Source organism: Rattus norvegicus, chromosome 10 (genome assembly GCF_021556685.1).
Source record: "Rattus norvegicus strain SHRSP/BbbUtx chromosome 10, alternate assembly SHRSP_T2T, whole genome shotgun sequence".
In the NCBI taxonomy this organism is placed as follows: domain Eukaryota; kingdom Metazoa; phylum Chordata; class Mammalia; order Rodentia; family Muridae; genus Rattus; species Rattus norvegicus.
This window is the reverse complement of record NC_141543.1, coordinates 102278391-102304003: the sequence shown is the minus strand read 5'-3', so window position 1 is coordinate 102304003 and position 25613 is coordinate 102278391. Positions and strand designations below refer to the sequence as shown.

Sequence of the window (25613 nt, the reverse complement as noted above, 5' to 3'; positions counted from 1 at the left end):
ATCTCAGGTTAGGGCAAGTGCTGGTAAGAGATCTGAATTGGGTCTGGTGAGCTGAGGGCTCAGTTTGTCTTAAATTCTTGAGGGTGCGCCTTAAACTAGAATGAAATCCGAGCACAGTAGCACGCTCTTGGAATCCCCAGCTGTTGGGATACTAATGAAAGGTAAGAGGGACAAAGACAAGTTGCAGGTCTACAGAATGGCTTATTGCACTAGGTGTAACTAAACGGCTGTTTTGTTTATACTAAGGGTTGGGGGAGAAAAGAAGAAATGAAATTTAACAAGAACTGGATATACTTGCAAAAAGCTCATCTAGCAAAAAGTGATACCACAAACACAGACTCATGATTGATCGTAATGTCTTAAAATGTCTCCCTAAAATCCAGTTAATGCTCAAGCCCTTATCATGAGTTATGAAAAATCCATACACATTGAACTTAAATGTCTCCTTATGACTAACCTTATTATTATTATTTTTTTTATGCCCAGTCTTTTCCACTCTGGAGTAGGCTCCTCCATTCTCAAAAGCCGTGGATGTAGAAGCTTTTGCTTGCCCGTGTATCCACTCCCCAGTAGCTGCTTGTTGAGTCACGCTTTCCCAAGGGTGCAATTCACACCCTTCATCCTGAACGGAAATGATAGAGACAAATGGCGTGAGCCCTGAAAAGGAATCAGCGGGCAAAAGAAGCACGCCTATTTGGTTTCATCTCTAGGTCAGTTCATGGGGGAAATATCACAGAGAGCTGAGGTGGTGAGCAGTCACTGGTAAATCATCTTGAACTGCTAAGATTAGTCTTACAAGGAATGAAAGGCTTTGATCAAGAGACTAGGGCAATCTTAAGAGCATTGTGATAAAGTCTCTCTCTCTCTCTCTCTCTCTCTCTCTCTCTCTTTGTGTGTGTATGTGTGTGTGTATCTGTGTGTGTGTGTGCGCACACGCGTGCATGCGTGCATATGCAAGAAGCAAGGGAGGTTGATATATGTACACATTTCTGTGGTGGTGAGAACTTATGTGCACTGACGCCAGAGGTCAACATCAGGGATCGTCCTCAATTGTTTTCCTCCTTATTTTCTGAGACAGTTAACCTGGCTGCTTGTCCAATGAGCAATAGGAATTCACCTATCTCTCCATTTTCCCCAACTAGCACTGTGTTAGAGACCTCATCATTTACTTTTTCTGTGGGTCCCAGGGATCCCTTCTCATGCTTTCACACCAGGAAGTCCACTGAGTCTAGCGTCTCTCTGGCCCCAAAGGTAAAGTACAAAAGATTAACGTTACATTGAAAGTCGTGGGTCTAGAGGAGTGATTAAGCTGACTACACAAGAGATGGAGATATGAGTAAGGAGAATATTACATAGCTCCAGAGGGGTAAATTCTGAAGATGCTTGCAAGTCAGCTATGGATTCCACAGCAATCAGAAATCCAGAGGGAAAGGAGGCAGAAGGGAAAGGCAGTGGGCAAGCAGAGAGTAGAGGATGTCATGAGAGTCTAGATAATTCCATGAAACCTGGTTGACCATATATACAACAGAGCCATTTCAAGACGAGAGTCTTGAAACGTAGCGGGTTCAATGCAGAACAAACAACATTGAATAAATTAGGGTTTGTCCTGTCTTCAGTTGGCTATACCTATGTGTAGTTCTGAAATATCAGATTTCAGATATAGGTTTGTCTGTGGTCCGAAAGGAAGAGGAGGCCAACCGACCCACAGGCTGAGGAACAGGAAGTTCATACACAGTATTATGCTATTGTAGGAAGGATATCGAATAGACGTAAGAAAGGCAGAGGTTTAAAGAGAAGGGAGCGCACTTGAAGAAAACAATTTTGGAAAGTTGCAAAGTCCAGTCCACGATCCTCCTTTGGTGCTCTGCATTTAGTCAGATTCCGGGTGTTCCCCTCCCCATCACCATTGTGCCTCCCACTTTGTGGAAACCCCACCCAGACTAAATGAACACTTTCAGATTAGAGACTTTTAATAGCTCACTCATTCCATTTTCATTTTCCAGATTGGCCGGAAAATAGCCTTTGCGACAAGAATGACAAAGCTCCCACAAACTATCTGTTCCAAAAATGCTTGCTAAAGACCCCTAAGCGCATGCCTCTGGTGTTAGAGAAGAGGCATGAGCTCAATCAAAGAAAAGCACTGTGGTTGAAGCTGTCCTTTGTGGGGAAACTGTAATTGAGTAAAAAGGCAATAACTCCACCTCCTCCTCCCAGGTGAGGTCATGTCTCTTTTAAGATCGAATAGCTATTTGTGTCTGGAGTTGAAGAAAACACATATGAAATACTCAAGAATGCTTCCTTTGTTTTATTCAGAACTTAAACGTGCATGCGTCAGTCATGTCTTCAAGATGAGCATTCTGAGGAATATGATGATCTGTTAAATTGCTGCAGAATAGATAATGTTTTGTGCATCAGGACATGCATGATACTGATTGCCTGTGCTTGTCTATTCTCCTAGAACAGTATATTTCAAAAGTAGTGTCGCCTCCATTCCAAATGTAAAGCTAATATCTAAATATCCCAACCTGTCATATTACCTGTCATTTTCTCAAATAATAGAAGCCTGACAAGTCAAACAAAACCCCAAGAGCATGATCTCAAACTGTGCTGGTCCCAAGACTTAATTCTGAGTATAGCTGAGGGTCTTCATGGCCTAAATTGTGTGCACAGCAAATTTATACTCCATAGATCATTCAATACTTAAATTTTCTTGTAGCAGTCTTGTCTGATACCTTAGAAAACCTGACACATTATCCAGCTAATGGAAAGTTTCAGGTCTTAGCAGTTCTCAACTCTGAATACTGGATGAGTCATTTCAAAAATATGGCATTTGGACATGTAAACACGGCTTCTGATTTGATGATAATGATATGAATAGGAACAGCTATCATTCATTTGAATAAGTGTTGCATATCAGAACAGAGGTCACTGTTTTGCATGGACTATGTTCTATTTCTTTAGAAACTTCATATACCATCCACTGAGGTCACGATCCGATTTTTAACATGAGAAGCACAAGACTCAGCATGGTAGCACACTGCAAGAAAGAGGAGTTATTGACTGAAATCAAAGTCATCTAATAAGTGCCATCCACAAAATTCTCAGTTAATAATGAAAGATCAGACCTTCTTTAAAAAAATAATAGAGCCAATCTCCTTTAGAGTTTTGATAAGAAACCCCCCCCCAAATTAAATAGATTATTGGTGTTGTATTTGTGCCTTCCCATAAAAGAAAGTAAGCCCTACTGCTAGACACCGCATACTTCAAACATAGGACTTGGAGGAATTTTCTAAATCTGACCTAGAATCCTCCTCCCTGTGGGCTAGAGTTCACAGTGCTGTACGAACTTATATGCAGAAATGGAGAAATAAATCAATAATCCTACCTAGCCGTGCCACCTATGAGCCACAACAGTGACCAATATGGAAAGATTCTAAAAAGTATAACAGTAGCATTTATATCCTGGGAGGAGCCGAGTGCTGTCTAATTAGACTTAGGACTCACCCAGTAGGAAGGAAGTCATGCCTGGTCCTTTAAACTTCATCAAATACCCATGAATGTCAAGGCCATGAGACCTAGGTAATACTGTCATAGTCCCAAAACAGTGTAATCTCTAATTGCATGCTAAATTATTTATTCGGTGTGTACAGATAAATGTAGTCCTCTTCTCTTTTTCTGCAGATGGAGATCATTATAGAAAATGACAACAGGTCATGAACTGACCATGCAATACCTTCCTCTCTTAACTACATTTACAACACAATCCCTACGAATCTGGAAGCATGGTGGAGAGAGGTCCCAAAGAGTGTAAAAGACAGAGGGCAAGGCCATCTGCTTTGAGATACTCTCCTATTGATCAATTTTTTAAAAAAAGATCTAGAGGATGGAAGTTAAGAGGGGAAGAAATGGACCTGAGAGAGGTTGGGGTAAGGAGTAGAACGTGGATGTGACCCGGATAGGTTGGGTGAAGTTCTCAAAGAGTACAAATATTATATTATTAAAACTAGAAATGGAGCCAAGTTATTATTTGCAGGGGGGGTTCCTATTATTCTTGAGTAGTTCCACAAATAGCCTGTCAAATAATATCACATGCAGAAAACTCACAGAAGTTCAGTCTTTGCTGAGATGTCTAGAAAGTCAAGCGAGTCTATAGACACCACATACTCACAGATCTCAGCTAGTCCACAGGAATCTTGTTCCAAAGGTGGCCCAGTTCCAACCATTTATCTAACCTTTTAAAATCATCAATGCCACACCCGACATCCAGTCGACTCCCACTTATTTCCTTACTTGGTCAGAGCTAATCTTCCATTTACATATTGCTGTGCAAGAAGCATAAAAGACTATGAAAATAGACAAAAACCATGCAAATCAAGGTGAGCAGTGGTTATTTACGTCCAGCTTGCTGTCCTGAAGAAGCAGGTATTATTGTTCTTTGGCAAAAGTTGCAAATGAATTCGGAGGCTTGGGAAAGCTTTATATCGTGGTGAGGGAGGGGAGCGGGGAGGAATCTGCCCAAAGGTTTGTGGTTCTTTCACAGCAAACTCTATCCACTGGGCCATCTCTCCAGTCTAATCTTCTGATCCTAAGAAATCTGTTATAACAAACGGCTCCATGACTTTGGGATGCTGAGGACAAATTCTACCACCCCTCCATGCAAAATTTAAAAGTCAGTAGCTCCTGCTTTTGAACTCTCCCATGTCCACATTTCATCATTAAATTGTCTGGTCTGCAGCTGCTTTCAAGAATACTTCTGTAAAACAGACCCAAGTTTTAAAACCTGTGGAGGGTCATAGCATGAAAACCTTATGGCTCATAAAAATCTATCAACTGAACAATTTCAATCACAAAGGTTATGAAAATCTATCTTACCATTTCCAATTTAAGATAGCTGTTGGTTTGGGTCATTTTTTGCTAATAAATCTGTGCACTGAATAATTGTCATCAGTCCAATTCTTTGAAGCTCATTTTCTTCCCATCAAGGTGGTGTCACCTTTACTGACTCTGACCAGCTCAAGTTCTTCTGACTTCTGTAATTTCTTACGACTTACACACTAATCCCCGTGAACCCTATCTCTCGCATAAATATTGGTGATACTCTAACCTCTCTAGTCCCCTTGCTGTCTACTTTGGCATCTGTGAAAATTAGGTTCCCCAATACAGTCTTGACCAACAAAACTTGCTTGAATGAGGTATTGCATGCAGCATTCCTAGAAACACAGTTTGACGTTTTCCAAAGCCTTAAGCAAATGCAAATATCACTATTGCTATTTCTCCTTAGGCGGCAGATGGAAAATATAGAGGAAGCTTCATAATGCTGGCTGTGTGGAAAGTTACGGAAAGAAAACAGCACCCAAATCACAATTTTCTCTTTGCTTATAAGAGAACTAAGTAGGAGGAAGCTTCTTGTTCCCTCTGTGATTGATCCTGCGTTCCTTTTATTCTCCATTTTCTTTTCCTTTTTTGCATTTTTATTAGGTATTTTGTGTATCTACATTTTATACGTTATCCCCTTTCCTGGTTTCCCCCTCTCCCATCCTCCCTCGCCCTGCTTCTATGAGGATGCTCCCCCTCCCACCCACCCATTCCTACCTCAACACCCTGGCATCCTCGGCTACATATGCAGCTGGAGTCATGGGTCCCTCTGTGTGTACTCATTGGTTGGTGGTTTAGTCCCTGGGAGCTCTGGGGTGTCTGGTTGATTGATACTGTTGTTCTTCCTACGGGTTTGAAAACCCCTTCAGCTCTTTCAGTCCTGTCTCTAACTCCTCCATTAGGGTCCCCGTGCTCAGTCCAATGTTTAGCTGTGAGCATCCTCATTTGTACCAGTAGGGCTCTGGCAGAGCCTCTCAGGAGACATCCATATCAGGCTCCTGTCTGCAAGCACTTCTTAGCATCAGGAATAGTGACTGGGTTTGGTGGCTGCATATGGGATGGGTCCCCAGGTGGGGCAGTCTCTGGATGGTTCTTCCTTTAGTCCCTGCTCCAGTCTTTGTCCCTGTATTTCCTCCAGTGAGTATTTTGTTCTCCCCGTAAGAAGGACTGAAGCATCTGTCCATGTCCTTCCATGTTGTTTATCACTGGAATGAAGATGGTTCTTTGACTGCCAATCAGATCCAGTTAGCTGTGAGAATTACTGAAAAATTATGCTCTTTCAAAAAAAATTAAGTCAAAGGTAGGAAAAGAAGTATTTCCATTTAATATTATTTTACCACAAAGTTGGGCTTTACTTCTGTGACTCTGACCATATTTGATAGTTGTTTTCTTTTTATTCTGTGCTTAATGGGTGCTTTGCCCAACAGTCAGGTAGATATCTATGAATTTTAGGTCAGCATGCTGCACATAACATGTTGTAGCCAGCCAGAGCTGCATAGTGTCAGAGATCCTGTCCTAAAAATAAAATAATAAAAAGAGACACATGAAGACATTACAAAGGGTCAAAGAATGTCAAAAGAGTGGGTGGCTATAAGATTTCCTGGCATTTGTATAAAATCCTAAGAATGAAGACAAATTGTTTTTTTTTTTTTTTGAAACGTTAGGTGAACATTCCCACTACACGATATGGTTAGCACATAGGGCTGTAAGGCAGAGCTTAAGCCAGCACAAAGAATTACCCAGGGAAATAAAGTCTTAGCGCTTCATTGACCTCAATTTCTCACATGTTTGTGTCCAATTCCATTGAGCCAACAAGCCACAAGGATGATCTGCTTTCCTAGTCACTGAAGGCCTGTGAGGGGATAAACTTTCCCTTTATCTTGGTGCTTTCAGGCCTGTAGAATTTTCTTCAAAGGGGGGGGGGCACCCTCAGAACAATTTCCCCATTCAGTTACAAAATCACTGCCATCAGACTTTCTCCAAGTACCCTTTCCACACAGGCAGCCAAAACAGGCTCAGTCCAGATTGCCTGCCCCATTTCGCCAGCACAGATTCTTTGACAGGTAGAAAAGTAAGGGATTACATTCTAAGTGGAGTCCAAAGGCTAAATGCTCGAGCAACTGTTGGGGCAGCATTCTTTGGGTACAGTGAACCAGCCAGGCGAGGTCAGGCAGAAGTGGCTTCAACCAGTTTCCCTCTCAAGGTCTTTTCCATTAAAGCAGCAGGGCAGAAGGTAGCAGTGGACCCAGAGGGGCAGGAACAGGTGTTTCTAGTGTTAACACATCAGTGGTGTCATATTCTCCTTTGTGTTGATTATAATGTTAAGTGTAGATTCAAATCATTCAGAGCTGTGTGTTCTCTATAAATATTGGAGTAGCAAGTTTTCATCTCTTTATCTACACAAAAATGTAATAAACAGAGATTAGAAAGAATTGTTACATGCAGTTGGAAGCCTGTTTATGGCTAAATATTTTCCCTCATTCCAAGCAAGTTGAACGTACTTAACAGTGTGCCCTCGGGTTGTAGACGACCAAAGTCATGGAAGCACTGTAGTTTTATGCTCCAGTAATTCGGACACTACCTTCCCGAGTCATTTTAGAGTACTACGGAGTGGAATACCGAAGTGATGTGGCAGGAGGGACTGAGAACGTTGTTTCTTGTCCAACAGTAGGGAGCCGGAACAACAAGCAAAACATACAACTCCGCCTTTTGCCTGTCATCACAAAACGACTACTTAAATTTTACACAGCTCAACTCCAAAACAAAAATGGAGGCAGCCAGGTGGTTTAGCTCACCACCCCCAGCTTACGTGACGGACTACCCGCCATTAAAGCGAACACACAAGTGATATAACACGGCCCTTAGCAAACAGCACAAAACCTGAAGTCTGGTTGGCATTTAACAGCCATTCTATGCCCTTGTACATCCAAAAAGATGAATCAGAAAGACAGACAGATGGACAGATGGACAGATGGACAGACAGAAAGAAAGCATCAGAAGCATAAATTGGCAAGTTTTATTTGTGTTTGTGGTTATGCATTTCTCCCCAACACTGGGGAGTGGGAACGCTTCTGGACAGGCAAAACGCAAAGATGCCAGACCGCATTCACCGTGCACCTCTCTCAGGTGCGGGGCTCAAGGGAAGCACCAACAGACTGCTCAGGGGGTGGGAAAATGCAGCCTAAGATGTGGGAGGCCGACGCTGGGGTTCTGAAACTGGGGTTCCCTGACTCCTGGGCATCCAGCAGCCACTAGAAGTCACAGAGGGCTCTGTGGTGGGGACCTGGGGATAGAGAACTCCAGCTTAGCTCATAGATGGCTCTGTAGACGAAAGCTTTCTCCATGCTCCCCTGCCCCCCGCCCCGGCAATTCTTGATGAAAGAGACAGCCCTTGGTTCCAAACTGTTTATTGATTGTTCATCGTGAAAAATGGGTGCATGCCACCTCCTCTGGGTAGGCCAGAGATTAAATACCTTTTGCAGGAAGGAATGTCTGGGAAGGGAAGTTTACTGGGTAAACCTTCAGGGCCTCTGGATACCTCAGTAGCATGGAGAATTCTGTTCTGATCTACAGGATCATAGGAACATTCCTAAGTAGGGAGTGTGGTCATGTGACAGGGGCCTGGTCAGAAGCAGGTGAAGCTCCTACCATATTCTCAGAGATTCCAGGGCTTCTAAACCGCTTGACCTTACCAAGTTTCCTGACACAGTCTACTGCCCCCAACATGTGTGCATGCGTGTTTCTGCGTTCTAATTTGCAAAATTACCTATTTTACTGAATTATCCTATTACTCGGTGTCAAAATGCCAATAAAATTAATACTATTGCTGGTGTAGGATGAGAGTTGTAGACAAGCACAGTAACTTTTTGAAGAAAGGGAAAAGATTCCCCCTTTGTGTTTGGGGGGGGGTAATAAGACTAAAAGCCTTTTTTTTAAAAAAAAATAAGAGTTTTTGAACTGAATCTGTAGTTTTTATGTAAAATGAGGACTTTAATTCTTTAGGTTATAGTTTGGTTTATAAATTGCAGGTGATTTAAATTATCAGACTAAAATCTGTCTATTGAGCAGAGTATTGGAATACAAAACCTGCAGTCACATGAAGAGCACGTGAGGAAAAAGTGTTGAAAAAAAGAGTCACCTCTCACTCATGCTCTCCTGCCCTCAACCAAAGTGCTTGTGTTGCAGAAAGAAAGAAAGAAAGAAAGAAAGAAAGAAAGAAAGAAAGAAAGAGAAAGAAAGAAAGGAAAAGAGAGGAAGAAAGAAAGGAAAAAAGAAAGGAAGGAAGAAAGGAAGAAAGAAAGAAAGAAAGAAAGAAAGAAAGAAAGAAAGAAAAAAGGAAGGAATAAAGAAAGTAAGAGAGAGAGAACAAAAGCATCAACCAAGAGCTTCATTTGCTCTGTTTTCAATGTCAGCCACTAAGCACTTTGACCATAGATAATCCAGACAGATATATGTTAGAATTACCAATCAACTTCAACTTAAGAAATACTGCTGTAGGGGTTGGGGATTTAGCTCAGTGGTAGAGCGCTCGCCTAGGAAGCACAAGGCCCTGGGTTCGGTCCCCAGCTCCGGAAAAAAAAAAAAAAGAACAAAAAAAAAAAAGAAATACTGCTGTGCCCAAGAAGGATCACCAAGTGATTGCCTTGCTTCCCTTCCCCACAGAGACCAAATTTAAAGAATTCATTAGAATTAATCCTTTCAATCAACTTGGCTGCCTTGGGATGCTTCCATTTCTAACCTGCTGGCTATGTTTCTCTTCCTAACCATGGCCTCATCCTCAGAGCTCTGCAGCACGGTTGCCATGGACCCAATTCCTGAAGCGAGCACAGGCTCTGTAGAAGTAATTTGTCCCACGCCTGTTTTTCAAAGTTCAGTGTGTACCACTGTCCTGTTGGGGTTTGTTAAGCAGATGTCCCAACCTCTGTCCCCGGATGTAGATGACCAGGTTGTAGGGCCTAAGGATCTGCATTTCTTATGAGCTTCTAAAGAAGGCTAATACTGCTTCACACTGAGAATTACTAAATTAGACCACGTAGCAAAGAGTATAGACCACACCAAAAAGCACCTGCTTGCCTGTAAGTGTTCATTAGTGCAAAAGTTAACAGAGGAGAAAAGGCACTATCCTGTTTAGATGGTAAATGGAAGGGTAGTGGATACTGTAATGTGGGTTCCTGGCTCTGCAATGTTCGCACATCATTTAATTAATCTGATCATTAGTGTTTCCATCACCAACAAAAGAATTCTAACACCAAGAGTTGTTTTGATATGAAACGTGTCAAGCTAATGATTGCTAGTAGAGACAGGGCTTACTAGACCACAGCCCTACCTGAGGATCTAGAGACAGATAATGGTTTCTCGGCATGAAGACATTTTCTTCAGTAGTGTAGCTGCTGTTCATGCTCCTGTAAGCAGCCCATCACCCACTGTCCTGTAAACAGCCCTAATTGAATTAATTAGCTTAATTGGATGAGACACATGAGAATTGGAAGGGAGCTAGTGGAGGCTTGGAAGGCATGAGAGGGACAAGAGAGCTAAAGGGGATGACTGTGATAAAAAACAAAGTATCTGTGTGTATGAAAATGTCATGATGCTAACTTTAAAAGCCCATGAAAACATGCCCATCGGGGTTAAAGAACTTCCAAAGCTCCAACGCGCTACCACAAATGCTGCTCGTTATTTTTAGTGGGAATCAAAACAACAGTGAGGTGAAGATGGACCAAAAGAGAATGCCACTATGCCACCAAAGGAACGGGTCTTCGGTTTAAAAGCCGGGATGACGTAAAAGGAAATGACAAGGAAGTTTATTAGGACCTCAGAGGTTGTGCCATCTTTAAAGGGACCTAACTAATGGTTTCCAGGGTAGACCACAAAGTGCCTCTCCCAAGAAAACGTTTTTGTTTTCAACTGAAAATATAAACATCCTCGCTCCCACACCCCAAGGTGATCGTGTAAGTGTGACTGCTTTGGCAACCGTTTGGATTCCATGCTGCCTGCTTTCCTAGGTGCTAGGCTTTCACCAAAACATCTTTCTTCTTTTGTAGGCTGTTGGCTTTTGTCTGAAGCACACTGAGAAAACATCCATATGACCTCCTGAGTAATACACCCTGGGACAGGACTATAAGATTCATGCCAAACGTTTGCAGGTTGACTGTATGACACATGGTTACTCTCCAATAACTAATTGTCATGCAAAGGTATTAAGTGTTGTGTTTTATAACAAGAAAAGGAAGAAGGAGTATGTTCGGTGGAAGGGACAGTACGATGTGTGGGGGAAGGGGGTCCCTCTGTGGGCCCATGCTGAGGTATCCCTTCCCCCTGAGGTACCAGTGACAAGATTAATAGAGTATAGAATAGAGGTTATTCAGGCATAGTGAGTGGAGTTGGAAGAAGGCAGAGAGAGAGGTAGGGAGAGAGGAAGAGTAGAGGCCAGCCATGAGCATATGGAGAAAGGAGGAATGGAATGGGGAGAGAGGACAAAGAAGGTAAGGAAGCAGGAGCGGAGAGCATGAGCTCGAGGAGGGGTCGAGCAGCCTCTTTCATAGCGAATCAGGCACACCTGGCTATTGCCAGGTAACTGTGGGGCAGAGCCTAGACGAAATGCCAACACAAAGTAGCCTTAGTCTTTATTTCCTCATGAAAAGTGAAAACCCAGAACCAGCAACTTTCAAGTAATATTTATGCATTATTAACACTGTGTTGGATTAAGGAGGAACTTCTGGTTCTAAAGAAAGCAACTTAACTTACCAAGCACTAATGCACTTCACTTTCATGCTTTTTGATATTTGATATTTGATATTTGGCCCATCAGGTTGGCATTCATCATTAAAAACACAAGGAACAGTGGATTTTTCCACATCAATGAAATATTACTTCCATTTGGTTGGATATTATATTTGCTCAATGAGTCAAAACTCTCATTGATTTGTGTTACTGAATGTTTTGTTTATTTGTTTGGTTGGTTTTTGTGGTTATCAGCTTTTGCTGTAAATGACAAGCTCTGGTGCCTCCAAGGTTGTACCTGTTCGGTAAAATACAGATATACCTTCTCCCTTTCTGACCTGATTGTCCAGTTGTTTTGTTGTTAATTCCTTGACAGGGTATGAACTATTAATGCTTGGTATGTGCTGTGATTTGAAAACGGAATGTCCTTTAATGGCTAATGTTTCGATCGATTGTTTCTTAGCTGGTGGCATTATTTTGGGACGCTGTGAAAGTCTGAAAGGCCCAGCTGGTAGAAATAGGTTCCTGGCTGTGGGTCTTTGTAGATGATAGCCTACTCTGGTCCCAGCTCCTGTCACATTCTGCTTTCTCATCTACTGTGATAGGGACATACCCCACTACATGATCCCACTGCCACAAAATGAACTCTCTTCTATGATTTCATCAGCACTCTCTGAAATTATGGTCCAAACTAATGATTTCTTCCTTTTTTAAAATCTCTTCTGTAGTTGTATTTTATCACAGGGTCAGCAAAGTAACAAATATGAATGGTAGTCTGAGCTCTCAATACAGTGAATGAATTAGATCGTCCTACTGTACTTCAAAAACCCAATGCCCAAGCCTCCCTAAGATAATGCTGAAAGTGATGTAAAAATGCTTCTTAAATACCCAACAAACTATACAGATACAAATTCACGGATACTAAGTCTCTACAGAGCGTGTAGCCTAGCAACTAGAAATGCAAACTAGGGAGAAAGAGAGTTTGACTCACATTTAGCTACATCTTTAAGTAAAATACATGTGTGACATTTAGAATATCTGTTCTCCTACCCATGCCGATTCCTCACATGTGATAAAGTCTGCCTTTAGGATTCTAGAGTAAACATTTCAAAGCACTTATGATACTCTCCAAAACGTTTTGTGAATTAAAAATGTAGTAAATGCTAATTGCAAAGTATAATTTCTGCTATGAATTGATACACTTCTTGGTTGTTTGCAGGTGACAATTCTGTGCCATCTACACACAGTTGTTTATTATTATTATTATTATTATTATTATTATTATTATTCAGAAAAAAGTTTAGAAATTTAGTCTTTTCATGAATGAGTGAAAGCGCATTTGGGATATGGAAATAATAGATTTGAGTAAATTACTTAATTGGATGCTGTCTTTATAATATCAGGAAATACAGAATTTTGAAATACACAAAATCTTCCCTACCAGATAATGCTGGCATGAAGGAAACTGGAGTAAAGGTTCAGTGAAAAGGTTGGTCAAATTCAAATGAAGAAAATAGGACAGAAACAGGAAAGGCAAACATGGATAGGATAATAACACCTCATTGACATCATGAGGATTTGGCATCATATTTTGAGAGTACACATCCTACCTTCTGTCCTTACGTTTCAGTTATTAATTGTTAAGGAATTTTGATAACGTTTTTCCATATGCCTTTGTTGCTTTCATTGCTTAAAGTAGATATACAGTGTATAAACGTGGTGGGAAAGTAAACGGTGGCTTTCAAAAGTGGGCACACTGATGTAAAGCAGAGCATCGAGGCTAATGGAGCTGCTGGGTTGCTCTCCGTTCAGCACCACGACTCCACCAACTAACATGACGAGAGAGAGGGCAGTCCTACAAAATTCAAGCTCATTAAATTATCTAAGATGGAGTCATACTCCAGCATTTCATCTTTGAAAATGGAAATAATTGAATATCAGATGGGCAGGATGGATCTCTGCAAACTCAGTAGACGTTTGATAGCTTCAAGTCTTGTCGGTTTGCGTTTCTCTCATTGAAAGCCAAGAGCAGGGTGACACTGCTATCCCCCAGTCAACTACTTGGTGGCAAAAACTGTGAACCTCTCATTTGCTTTTTTATTCTGAAGTTGTCCTGTGCAAACTTTGATACAACAGGCTCGGAAGGCTCAGAATTTTTATTTTCTGCACACACTTTACAGTAAGATTCCCAGGTAGCCCAGGCTACCCGGAATAGGTTACTTCTTGTAGGCAGGGTAGAAGAGAACCAATAGTTACATTCTTTCTGCATCAATGGGCCACCATAGGACATGAGGCCGTGACAATTATGCAGATTGTAACTGCTTCTCCAAAGCATCCTCTTGTTGCATGTCAACAGAACCTGCCGATTGCTTTCCATTGCTGTGTCGCCAGCTCCTTCTAAGCACCTGCATTATCAAGTTGGAGGCTTTAAAGCCATGAGAGAACAATGTAGACTTTAAAATGGTGTGGACAATCATATCTTTACCCATTGCTTCTTCCCCTTCACTACATCGGTCCATCCAACTGCTCGCCCTATAGCATCAGGGTCTAGTGTTAGATAGAAGCAGCAGCTTCATCTAGGCTGTACATCCATGTGGAGAAAGCCAACATGACTATTTAACTGTGTGTACATCACACTCTTTTAACTCTGCTTCTCTCCTACACTCCAGCCATGCTGAATATTTCACAGAACCAAATAGGCTGTTAATTCTCACAGTTAGGCAGATAATTCTCTCAATTTGTAACAAAAAATTATATCCCTTATAAAGTTTTCTATCATACCGAGCACCGTGCTTTCTGCAGAATATTTACAAGCATTTGACCCTACCGAAGCTAGGAACTGAAAGGGTAATCTAAAATCCTTCCAGTAACCAACAGAATGAGTCACTGTGCATCAATTTAGAAGAAAAGGAAGTGACACTTGCTCACCTCTGGAAAATAGCATTTTGCCTTCATTATTTTGATGTATAAATAGCCAGGCCCACAAAATTGCACTCACTATGTAGCAATTATCACGATAGAACTTCATACATTAAACAGACACCGATTTTATATATACTCTCTCGCATGCAAGACATTGTAATTGAACAACAGTATCCTGAGGACACAATGCGCTACTCCTAGCATGCTAGCTCTGCTTATTCAGTGTTCCTGTTCCCTTTTCACAAGCTGGCCCAGTGGATGACAGCCAAAGTCTAGGCACATGTTCTGTCTGCATCAACTTAAAGTCAGGAAACAGTATCCCAAGGCTATTAATGTTCATGAGTATAAGGCACACTGTATTTTGAGTCTTCCTGGTTTTCTTTGGGTCTGGGTGTCCTGTCTAGACCATTAACTATGCTCCTATTTGTTGCACTGTATAGTCTTTAGCATGTAAAACCCTAGAACAGACTATACAATCTTATCTTCACCCCAATATCATTACTGATTAAATTTCAGTCATGAGCGAATGAAACAATCTGCTCTTCCCAGAAACCCTAAATTGAAAAATGAGTAACTCATAAGTCTTAGATCATTTGTGCCCATTCACCACCATGTTCTCCTCGCACCAACTTGCACGTTGAATCATCTCTGGTCCAAACAAAAGTTGAGCTAATAGTGTGGAAACTTTTCAAGTTCCAGTTGCAAATCCAGGAAGCCTTTTGTGGTGTAACCTATAACTATAACCCAAAATACAATTCTAGAGAGATGAAAGTTAAAAATTGCATTCCCTACTAAATGAGCTACCTAGAAATGGCACACTGTGTCCCTTAGGTGGTAGCCAGCTATTGAGTTCTAAGGCAAAGCACTGTCCTTCCTTCATTGATAAAGGGCTGAATCGCAAACATCATTTTATAATGTCATTTCAGATTCTTTTCCCAGAGCAAAGACAGAATATCCCAAAGGACCCATTGCCTGGGCCAGTCTCATTGCAGATAAAATAAAAATACACTTGTAAAAAGAGTGGACAAGCTCTTGGATGAGTGGTTACTTTTTTTTGTAGGCAAAACAGGCTAATTAATTAATTACTAATTGAGCTCAAGAACTTTGTGTCATAAAATCCATCCTGTGTTGGGAAGATGGGTTCATATACATGAGGATCTATGCTCAGGCTGTTAGAACACATAGGAAAAGCAGCGCATGGTTGCTGGTAGGTATTGAAATTAGCACTGAGAGATGGGGCAGACGCAGGAGGATCCCTGACACTTGATCACTTGCCTACATCCTGGTCCAGGGTTAACACTGTCTCAAGGGAATAACATAAGGAGTTGAACATGCAAGAGACCCAGCATCTTCCTTACATGAACAACCTCCCTACCTCTACCCCCACGCTAAATCACACCAACTTCTCCCTCTACTGATGTGCCTTAAACTTTTCCATAAAAGAAACATGACTTGATACAGAGGAAGAAAATTAAATACATTACTCTTATTCCAACCCCAAACCCTAGAGATTATCAAAACATGAGAGACTCAAAATATTCCAGTCTTAGAGGTTTTTAATGCATGTCTGTGTTAAACAGTATATATGTTATATAATATAATATGTATAATATTAATGCAATATACATAATATAATAAATATAGAATATAAATTATGTTGTATAAAATATGTAAAATATGCAATAAGACATGTAATAGCATATTTATTATAAAACTAATTGTTTCATTAAGCATATTTCCTTATTTCAAATCCATTCTGTAATTTAATGAATAATGTATTGTATGTACACTGTAGTGCTCATAGCTCTTTAGTCTTCTACCACTGATAGGATTCTTTGTAGACTGATCCTTCTACAAAGATAAGATTCCTATGTATGAATAATACAGTACATAAAGGTACAGTGGAGAGAATGGCAGTTAAAATATATAATAAACTTCAATAGTGCTGTTAAAGAGCAGGACCAGAAATGTCTTTTACATTAACTTGCCCTCTACCTCCCTTAAGAAAAATTACTTTCTCTTGATCAAGTTACATTATCAAAAGCTAAACCCAGCCACAAACCTACAATTAGTCCTGCCTACAAGATGTGCTACTATATAAATGGCACAGAAATTGTGAGAGTGGCGGTCAATCAATGACTGTTCCAGCTTGATAACTACCATGAAAGGGAGTCTACTGACACTGCCTGGAGGGCCTGAAACCAGAGGCTGGATAGCCCAGAAACTTAGGATAGAACCAAACAAAAACCAAAACAGTTAATGAAATGATTCCTAATGATATTCTGCTGTGCTCATAGATTGGTGCCTAGCCCAGCTGTCACCAGAGAGGCTTCATCCAGCAACTGATGAAAACCGTTGCAGAAACACACAGCCAGACATTAGGCAAAGCTTGGGGAATCCTGCAAAAGAAGGGGAGGAAGGGTTGTAGACACCAGAGGAGTCAGGGAGAGCACAAGAAATTTCACAGAATCAACTAACCTGGGCCTATAGATGCTCACAGAGACTGAATGGCCAGCCAGGGAACCTACATGAGGCTGACCTAATCCCTTTGCACATACATTACAGTTGTGTAGCTTGGTCTTATGTGGGTCTCCTAACAGTGGGAGCAGTGGCTATCTCTGATTGTGTTGCCTACTTTCGGGACACTTTCATCCTACTGGATTGCCTTGCCCACCCTTAATAGGAGAGGAGGTGACTAATTTCACTGCAGCTTGATATGCCATGGCTGGGTGACATCTATGGGAATCCTGTCCTTTTCTGAAGAGAAAAGGAGGAGGAGTGGATGGGGGAGGGGAGGGGGAGATGGTGGAGACACTTAAAGGAAAGAAAGAAGGGAAACTATATCTATAGATAGATATAGAGATAGATAGATAGATAGATAGATAGATAGATAGATAGATAGATAGATAGATAGATAGATATCACAGGAAGCTTTTAAATGAGCAATGGACACTCCTACATTCAAATATTATTGGGGAGGTACATCCGTGTCATACAATTTAAACATATACATAAAACATAGTAGAGTATGGATCTCTCTTTCTTTAACAGCATCTGAAGCTTTAAAATGCATTATATTTCGTAGCCAGATTTCAAAATACCTTAAGAGAAATAATAAAAGCCCAAGTTACCATCATGGCTAACTCATGTGTCAACTTAGCTAGGCAGTCATGCCTACTTTATTGAAAGAACAATCTGGATATCACCATGAAGTTGTAAATTGGATTTTTGTTTTGAATACTACTGATCAGAGGATCTGGGGTGAGCAGATCATACTCCAAACTGTGGGTGGATTTCATGAGATCACATGAAGACTCCGGGGGCAGGAGCAGTCTTCCAGAGGAAGCATCAGCCAATTCATCCTCAAAACTGCAATTTGGAAACGTATGAGTCTCCTGTCTGCTTCCATTCATCAACCCTTATTACAGTTCCCAATTAACTCAACAGATTTCAGGCTTGCCATGCCTTAGAAGTCTGTGATCCAATTCCTTAAAAACCACACCCCCATGACCATCTTCCTTCTTCCTTCTCCTCCTTTCCTCCATCCCTTCTCCTCTCCTCCTCCAACTCCCCCTCCTCCTTCTCATCTTTCTATACACCCTACTGGGTATGTTTTCTAGGAAACCCCATTTGGTAAGCTATGACTGAAATTAAGTGGAAGGGAGTTGTCTGAGTGATCCTGTGATGATGGAGAAGAGTGTGGTTCAGAGAAGACCCTCCCAGTTTTTCAAAGTGCTCTGAGTTCCAAAAGTACACTTGGATTAACCTAGAAGGCCACAGACTCGTGTTTTCCTGCTGAACAATGCTCAAACACTGTCTTCCCTTTAACCATTGGCAAATTAGCCTTTCCTGCCCTTGTTCAGGGCAGAGACTAGAATGCAGTTATTCTTAGTGTCAAATATTAGGAAAAATGGGACTCACTGAGAATAGATGTAGTGAGAATTTTAAAACTTGAAATTAAGATTATATTTCTGCAACATGCTAACGTTAACATTATCTTGCTTTGAGCTTCTAGGAAATCTATTTTGAGGGTATTTCTCCCTCCAGATAACTACTATGGATAGTTTCAGGTATATTTTTAGGACAACTCGTGTAGAAGGAACTTGGGGAAGTTGTACTCAGTGACAAATGCTTCTACTGAGTGTTATATATATTTCGTATAGAATACTTGATTTTGGAACACTGAAACCTTGGAACAAGTAGAGGAAAAAGTTGGCTTCATCTTTTTCCTTTCACTTAAATGCAGTTACATGGAATTCAGCCACCTTCCCATTGTTAAGTGAAGTAAAACTCATGAGCCTGGGAACATAGAATCTGAAGGATGATGGAGAAAGGAGTCCGTAGAGAAGAGCCAGTTCTAAAGGCAGGATGGAACCCTCCTTGATGAGAGAGATTCCATGGAGTACTTTTCCAAGTGTAAACCATCGTATGCCCAAAGCTTGACTTGGAATTAAGAACTTTAGCCCACCCCCACTATTAGTTTATTTTACCTTTGACTGAAGTCCCCAAAGAACTTCTTTTCAAAAGTCATCATCATAGTTTCCAACAGAGATGATTTGGAGGTGCTGCAGCTGATGGATATGCTGACTGGTCACAAATTATCCCATGAGAGCACAGTGTGTCTCCATCAGGAAGGCATTGGAAGAAGATCTCCTAATTCTGCTTAGTATCTGGGAAATCCATATTCACTTGCATTATCTTCTGTGACCAACATCTGAGACAAGCCAGAGAGCGCCTGGCTTCTCTGCTGATTAGATGTATGCAAAGGCTGGTTTTGTGTGTCAACTTGACACAGTCTGGAGGTATTACAGAGAAAGGAGCCTCCCTTGAGGAAATGCCTCCATCAGATCCAGCTGTAAGTCCTTTTCTCACTAGTGGTCAAGGGAGGAGGGTCCAGCCCATTGTGGGTGGTGCCATCCCTGGGCTGGTAATCTTGGGTTCCATAAGAAAGCAAGCTGAGCAAGCCAGGAGAAGCAAGCCAGTAAGTAACATCCCTCCACGGCCTTTCCACCAGCTCTTGCTTCCTGACCTACTTGAGTTCCAGTCCTGACTTCTTTTGGCAGTGAACAGCAATGTAGAAGTGTAAGCTGAATAAACCCTTTCCTCCCCAACTTGCTTCTTGGTCATGATGTTTTGTGCAGGAATAGAAACCCTGACTAAGACAATGTACATGCATAGTAGCCTCTTTGTGGTGTCTGCAGCATTACCTTCAGCATGGTCTTGGTTCCATGATGTCATTGGTTTACTATACTGGGCAAGCTAGAAGAGTTACACCTTCAGCTCTTGTACTGCCTACACTAATTCCACTTATTACTTTGCTCATCCACACATTTTATCTCTCACGGCCTTTCTACCCACCTCAAAACCTCACTCTGAAACATCTGGCTTAAGAGAAACTCAGATTTATACCCTTTCAACTTTGCTTTTGCCCCATCCACTTCCTTCCTATTTCTTGGCCATGATGTGGATCCTGTTGCCTCAGGGAGTTTCCATGGACCAGAAAGGTTCTTCTTTAAGGAATCTGCATTGATTCCTGCATGACTTCTTACAACCCCCAAGTATTCACTCAGGTATCACTGTTCTTAGTGAATCTCATTGTTAGTGGAATCTACAAATTCCGAGCCATAATCAGAAGCATTGAAAATGTTGCCCCATCCATGTTTCTATTTCACAACTACTCCTTCGGTGTGATCTACATTAAGAGACTCATTTTAGTGTGTTTTAATGCACTTAGTTTATGTGTCTGCATGTTTTGCCTTCATGTTTGTATTGTACCAATGTGTGTGCTTGGTTCCCATTCACAGATCAGAAAAGGATGTCAGATCCCCTAGCACAGTTGCAGATCATTATGAGCAACCGTATGGTGCTGGGAATTGAACCTATGCCTGCCACCAAAGCAACAAGCCCTGTTAACCACTGAGACATCTCTTTAGCTCCATGTGATCCACTTTTAATGAATAAAACATGGCCAAAAATAGGGGTTATACTTTCATAATTATGTGGAAAAGGACTCGGCCTCCTAGCTAACTTTTAATCTAGTTGCTACAATTGAAACCCATGGCTGTGCTGTTAGCCAGCTTTCAGGGAAGCCCATTTTGTAAGCAACTGAAGGCATGTTCTAGCCAAAGAGGAGAGATAGTTTACCCATCCAGTTGCATGAAGAGGCCTGCTAAATTCCAGATGATGACTTGAAATAAAGATTATCCCAGGTAAAATGCTCCGGTAGTCATCTTGCCTTTAGTACATAAAAAACACTGGGCATGACCCAGAAGTTCTGCAGAAGCCAAACCTCCTGACTAACAAATATCATGGGATAGAAAAATGTTTGTTCTTCTTAACCACTGTTTCGAAATCATTTACTACACATCATTAGAGGATAATAAATTATTCTCGGTTCTTTGTCTTTTCCATATGATCCCCACTCTTATCCGGTTTTCTTTCATACAACTTATCACTATCGAAAGTGTTATTTATTATTATATTATTCATATTAATTAAAATAATTATATAATTATTTAATTGTATACTTTTCTCACCGAGAGGTTTTCAAAACCCTACTAAAATTTGAGGTTCAGCAAGGCAGGGATTGTCTATCTCTTTTTATTTGTTAGTATATTGTTATAATTGATAAATGTTTATCACAGAATAGGGAAGTAATAAATATCTGTTGCAGACATGGAATTATTTCTCTATGACATATATTTCTCCTTCATTAACCATGCATTCATCAAGGCAATGGCTTAATTTTAATAGACAATATTCCATTCAGCCTTTCATACCTTGAGGCTGTTGAGTCTGTACAGAAGTTCAATATGCAAATAAATTGTTGGGGGTAAAATGTACTATTAAGTACTGTATCAGCCAAGCCCAGGGAAATAACCCCGTAACCCATGGTATCAATTTTAAGGTTTATTTTGAACAAGAACTTGAGACTGTGGTAAATGTTTTAAAACCCTAGAATTTTAGTGTTTATTTCTTCAAAGGCATAATAATACAAGTATTATTTTCCTTAAAAGATGTGGTAGCACTGGGTTTGGTGACACACGCCTTTAATTCCAGCACTCAGGAAGTAGAGGCAGATGCAGGTGGACTTCTGTGAGTTCAAGGCCTCCCTGGTCTACAAAGAGAATAAAGGACAGACAGGGTTACACAGAGAAACCCTGCACTGAAAAACCAAGAAGAAATGAAGAAAAGAAAAGTTGTGGCAGCGTGGCAGCAAATTGAGCAGATAAGATCAAACTATATCCTATCCATGCATGAAGCTGTCAAGGAAGAAGTAAAAATCAATCATCTTCCCTCTCACAAAAATTGTAGTAGTGGAGAAAAAATACACAACCTATGATATTATTAGAAAAGTTATTTTCATCATTAGGAGTTAAAATTAAGGGTATGGTAAAAAAAAAAACAAAAAACAATGAAAGAAATTAGGGACAAGTCTTGAAACCTAAGGCTTTAGACATGGGAAGTGATGGGACTTCCTAAGTAGTAGGCACTAAATCAATTGTTAAAACCTTTATGTGTGGAGAAAAGTCACTGCTAAGCTGAGAGGGGGCGGGAGAGAGGGGGGAGAGAGGGGAGAAAGGAAGAGAGAGAGAGAGAGAGAGAGAGAGAGAGAGAGAGAGAGAGAGAGAAAGAGAGAGAGAAAGAGAAACAAAGAGAGAGAAAGAGAGAGAGAAAGAGAGACAGAGAGAGACAGAGAGAGAGAGAGAGAGAGAGAGAGAGAGAGAGAGAGAGAGAGAGAGAATGAATTAGTGGTCCAGTTGAATTACCAGACACATCAGAACACAATAACCAATGTCAGAGACCTTGGTGAATACCTTCCTTGTTCTCTTTAGTCAACCCTCTTCCTTTGGGGGACAATGAGTCAGAAGGGAGGGGTGAGGAAGCATAGGCATGCCAAAATTCAGTCAGCAATCAGTTTGCATCTTAGAGAGGTGAAGAGGTTAAGCAACTGGTCCATCCTGAGTAGAAAACTCAAGCTTCATGCATTGGATGGATATAACAGAGCAGGTCCTCTCTAAGAAGTCTCTGACCAGAGCACTTCAGCACCGGGAACACAGCAATCACCCCAAGTTTTTCATCCCCACTTTTCCCTGAGCATATTTGTAGTCCATACGGTGAGGGGAATAACCAAATTATTTACCAAATTTTTAAAGCTAGGCTTGTAGTCACTTACCCTTAGTACTAGAAATCACCATAAGATACTCAAGTGTCTCACATTGGGCAAAAGCTGAACAGTTTCCAAGTGGTAGGTTTTACAAACCAAACCAAGAAATTGCACAGATTATTTGACTACCACATGTATACTGTATTTGACCTTTGTGTGCCCATCCTTACTTTGCCAAAGCAACCATTTTAATTATCTCTTAATTATATCTTAATTCATTTTGAAGTCAAGTCCTCACCACTAACATATGTACGCATTGTGTGAGAAAGAAAGAAAAAATTCCCAGTGACCTTGAAAACTTCTTGCCTGAGTCAAATTACTAATTCAACTAATACATCAATAGTTCTGGAAAGATGGTTCGTCAATTAAGAGCAATTGTTGCTCTCACAGAACACCCAGGTTTGGTTCCCAACATCCTTAAGGTCGCTAACAACCATCTGTAACTCCAGTTCCAGGGGATCCAATGCCCTCTACAACTAGTAGGTCCCAAGCATATGCATGTGCATAGACATGTATTTTATTTATTTTAATATATTTTTGCATCTTTATTTATTCAGGGAAAGCACTTATACACACAAAATTAATGAATTAACTAATGCATCAGAACAGCATACTGAGTACCTTTTATATATTTTTATAAAATACATTTCATATATTTTATATACTGAGATGTTTTATGCTTTCAAATGTCCAACTTTGTTCTGATTTGGTTTTGTTTGCCTATTCGCTTGCCTTTTGGAAACAGTGTCTCTGTGTAGTCCTGGCTTGCCATGAACTGGCAATATAAACCAGGCTGGCTTTGAATTTATAGAACTCGCCAGCCTCTGCCTCCTGACTGCTGAGATTTAAGGCTTTCACACCATGCAAGCATTTTTGTATGAGACAGAAGTCTTGGGTTTATCATAATTTTCCTGTTCATATAAAAGATGATGTCCATCAGATACTTATCAAGTTAGTTCTTTCCCTCTTTCTCTGTCTCTGTGTCTCTGTGTACCTCTCTCTCTCTCTCTCTCTTTCTTTCTCTCTCTTTGCTTCTCTTTCTCTCTGTATCTCTGTGTGTCTCTTTCTCTATGTATCTCTGTCTTCTTCTCCCTCTTCCTCTCCCTTTCCCTCCCTCCCCCCTTTCTTTCTCAAGCCTCTCAGCTCCTCCACTGTTCTCTCCTAACTTGAATTGAACTCTGAGTCTTGTTTATTTTTAGCCTTCCTTTTTTGGCTTAAATTCAGAATACCTTCACATATGTGCTACAAATCAGCTGCAATTCAAACACCTCATATTATTTTATTTTCATTTTTATTTTGGAAGGGTTAAAATTGTGCACAGAGAGTATATGGTTTACATTTCCCATTGTAACTAGCAAGAGTACACAAATATATTATTTTCTTTTTAAAGTCCTGGCTCTCACTGAGTGGTAAAGGAAAAGATTAAAATGTCATGCTACAGCTCCTGGGACATTCACTCTTCTAACATATACCTCACAGGGATATAATCCACTCAGCAAACATCAACTACGTTATAGAAATGTCCTTCTTGGTGGCCACATAAACCTACAAACACCAATTCAATTTTATATGTTTGAACTCCTGGAAGTCAGAGGATAGACCATTATGTCCACAATTTTCTGAATAAATTTTTAAAAAGTAAAATTTCTAAGATTTTTCACAGACCGTTAACAAACAGACTCAACTTTAAGCAGCAATTTTCAAACTTCCTAGTCCTATGCCCCTTTAATATGGTTCCTTATATTGTGCTGAATTGTAATGTAAATATCCAATGTGCAGGATATCTGATATGCAATCCCCCAAAAGGTCACAACCCTCAGATTGAGAACTAGTGCTTTACAGGAATGAAAGTGTAAGTTCCTGGTACGAAATCATGTTAAGACAAGTCTAGAGAAATAGATATTTTATTTCCTCTTGTCTCATTCTTAATACTTAGAAGAAAAAAATTCTTAAAGCTTTTTGGATGTTATAAAATATATAATTTTGAGGCATACACACTGATAAATATGCATATATACATTTAGGTTCCAATACTCTGATCTTGAAAGAAATATCAGAATACCCCAGATGGAATCAACATGGTAAGTGACTTTAAATAGCCACCTATATAATGATAGATGAGACCTGTTTCACAGACTCTATAAATGCCAGCTGGAGACTGCTTTTACCTAAAGCCTCAAGAGAAAGGCAGGAATATGACATACCCTTATTAAATCACTTTAATTGCATTTAATTCAGCCTAAACATTTGTACTGATGGTCATGGAGTCTTAAAGACCCACCCCCACGGGGGGGAAATCAGTCTGTGTAAACCATCAATGTAGCAAAAATTGTATAAAAACAAATTGTAAAGGAATGCTTACCTTCATTCAGACTCTTCCACAGGGAGGTATGAGCTGCTTGCTCTCAGCTTGTGATGGTTAAGAATGTTCTTTAGTTAATAATAAAGGAAAGAAAAGTCTCCCATATCAAGAACCCAGGTTAACCATTGACACCCGTTTGCTCCTCTGGTTCCACCCTGGAATCTACATCAGCAGCCGCTGGCATCTTCTAATGCAAGCAATAACCGGTCAGCTGAGACGGCGATGACCTCACTGGTTCTCTTTCTCTGAAGGTCACTCAAGTGTACCCTGACAAGTTTATTTTATTATTTTTTTAAGTCATGGATACAGAGGAGGAGGAAGAGCTCTTGGGCCAGAAGTATGCTCAACCATGCCAGTAAAGGACTCAGATGACAGGTTTACTGAGACATGACCTACAGAAACGCTCCTGTCTGTCCTATGGCTTTGGACAGTGCCATACAACAGAACCCTTTTCAGAAGAACTGTTTGCCCATAGTTCAGCAAGTGAGGACTGGGATTGCATGCCAATGGACAGGACAAGACAACTAGAGATACCCAAGTTGTCATTCCACTATGCCACTTAAATCA

General features: G+C 40.7%; 1 protein-coding gene across 4 annotated transcripts in view; it reads right to left on the bottom strand.

Moving 5' to 3' along the window:
* Kcnj16 (potassium inwardly-rectifying channel, subfamily J, member 16) overlaps window positions 1–25286 on the bottom strand; it is a 60746-nt gene extending 35460 nt beyond the window's left edge. The window contains exons 1-3 of one of the 4 annotated variants that reach the window (XM_087571236.1): window positions 25047–25116; window positions 5593–6390; window positions 458–622 (exon numbers count right to left, since the gene is read on the bottom strand). The gene's annotated coding sequence lies outside the window, so the exon portion shown is untranslated. 4 annotated transcript variants of the gene reach the window in all.
* Window positions 25287–25613: the final 327 nt, after the last annotated feature.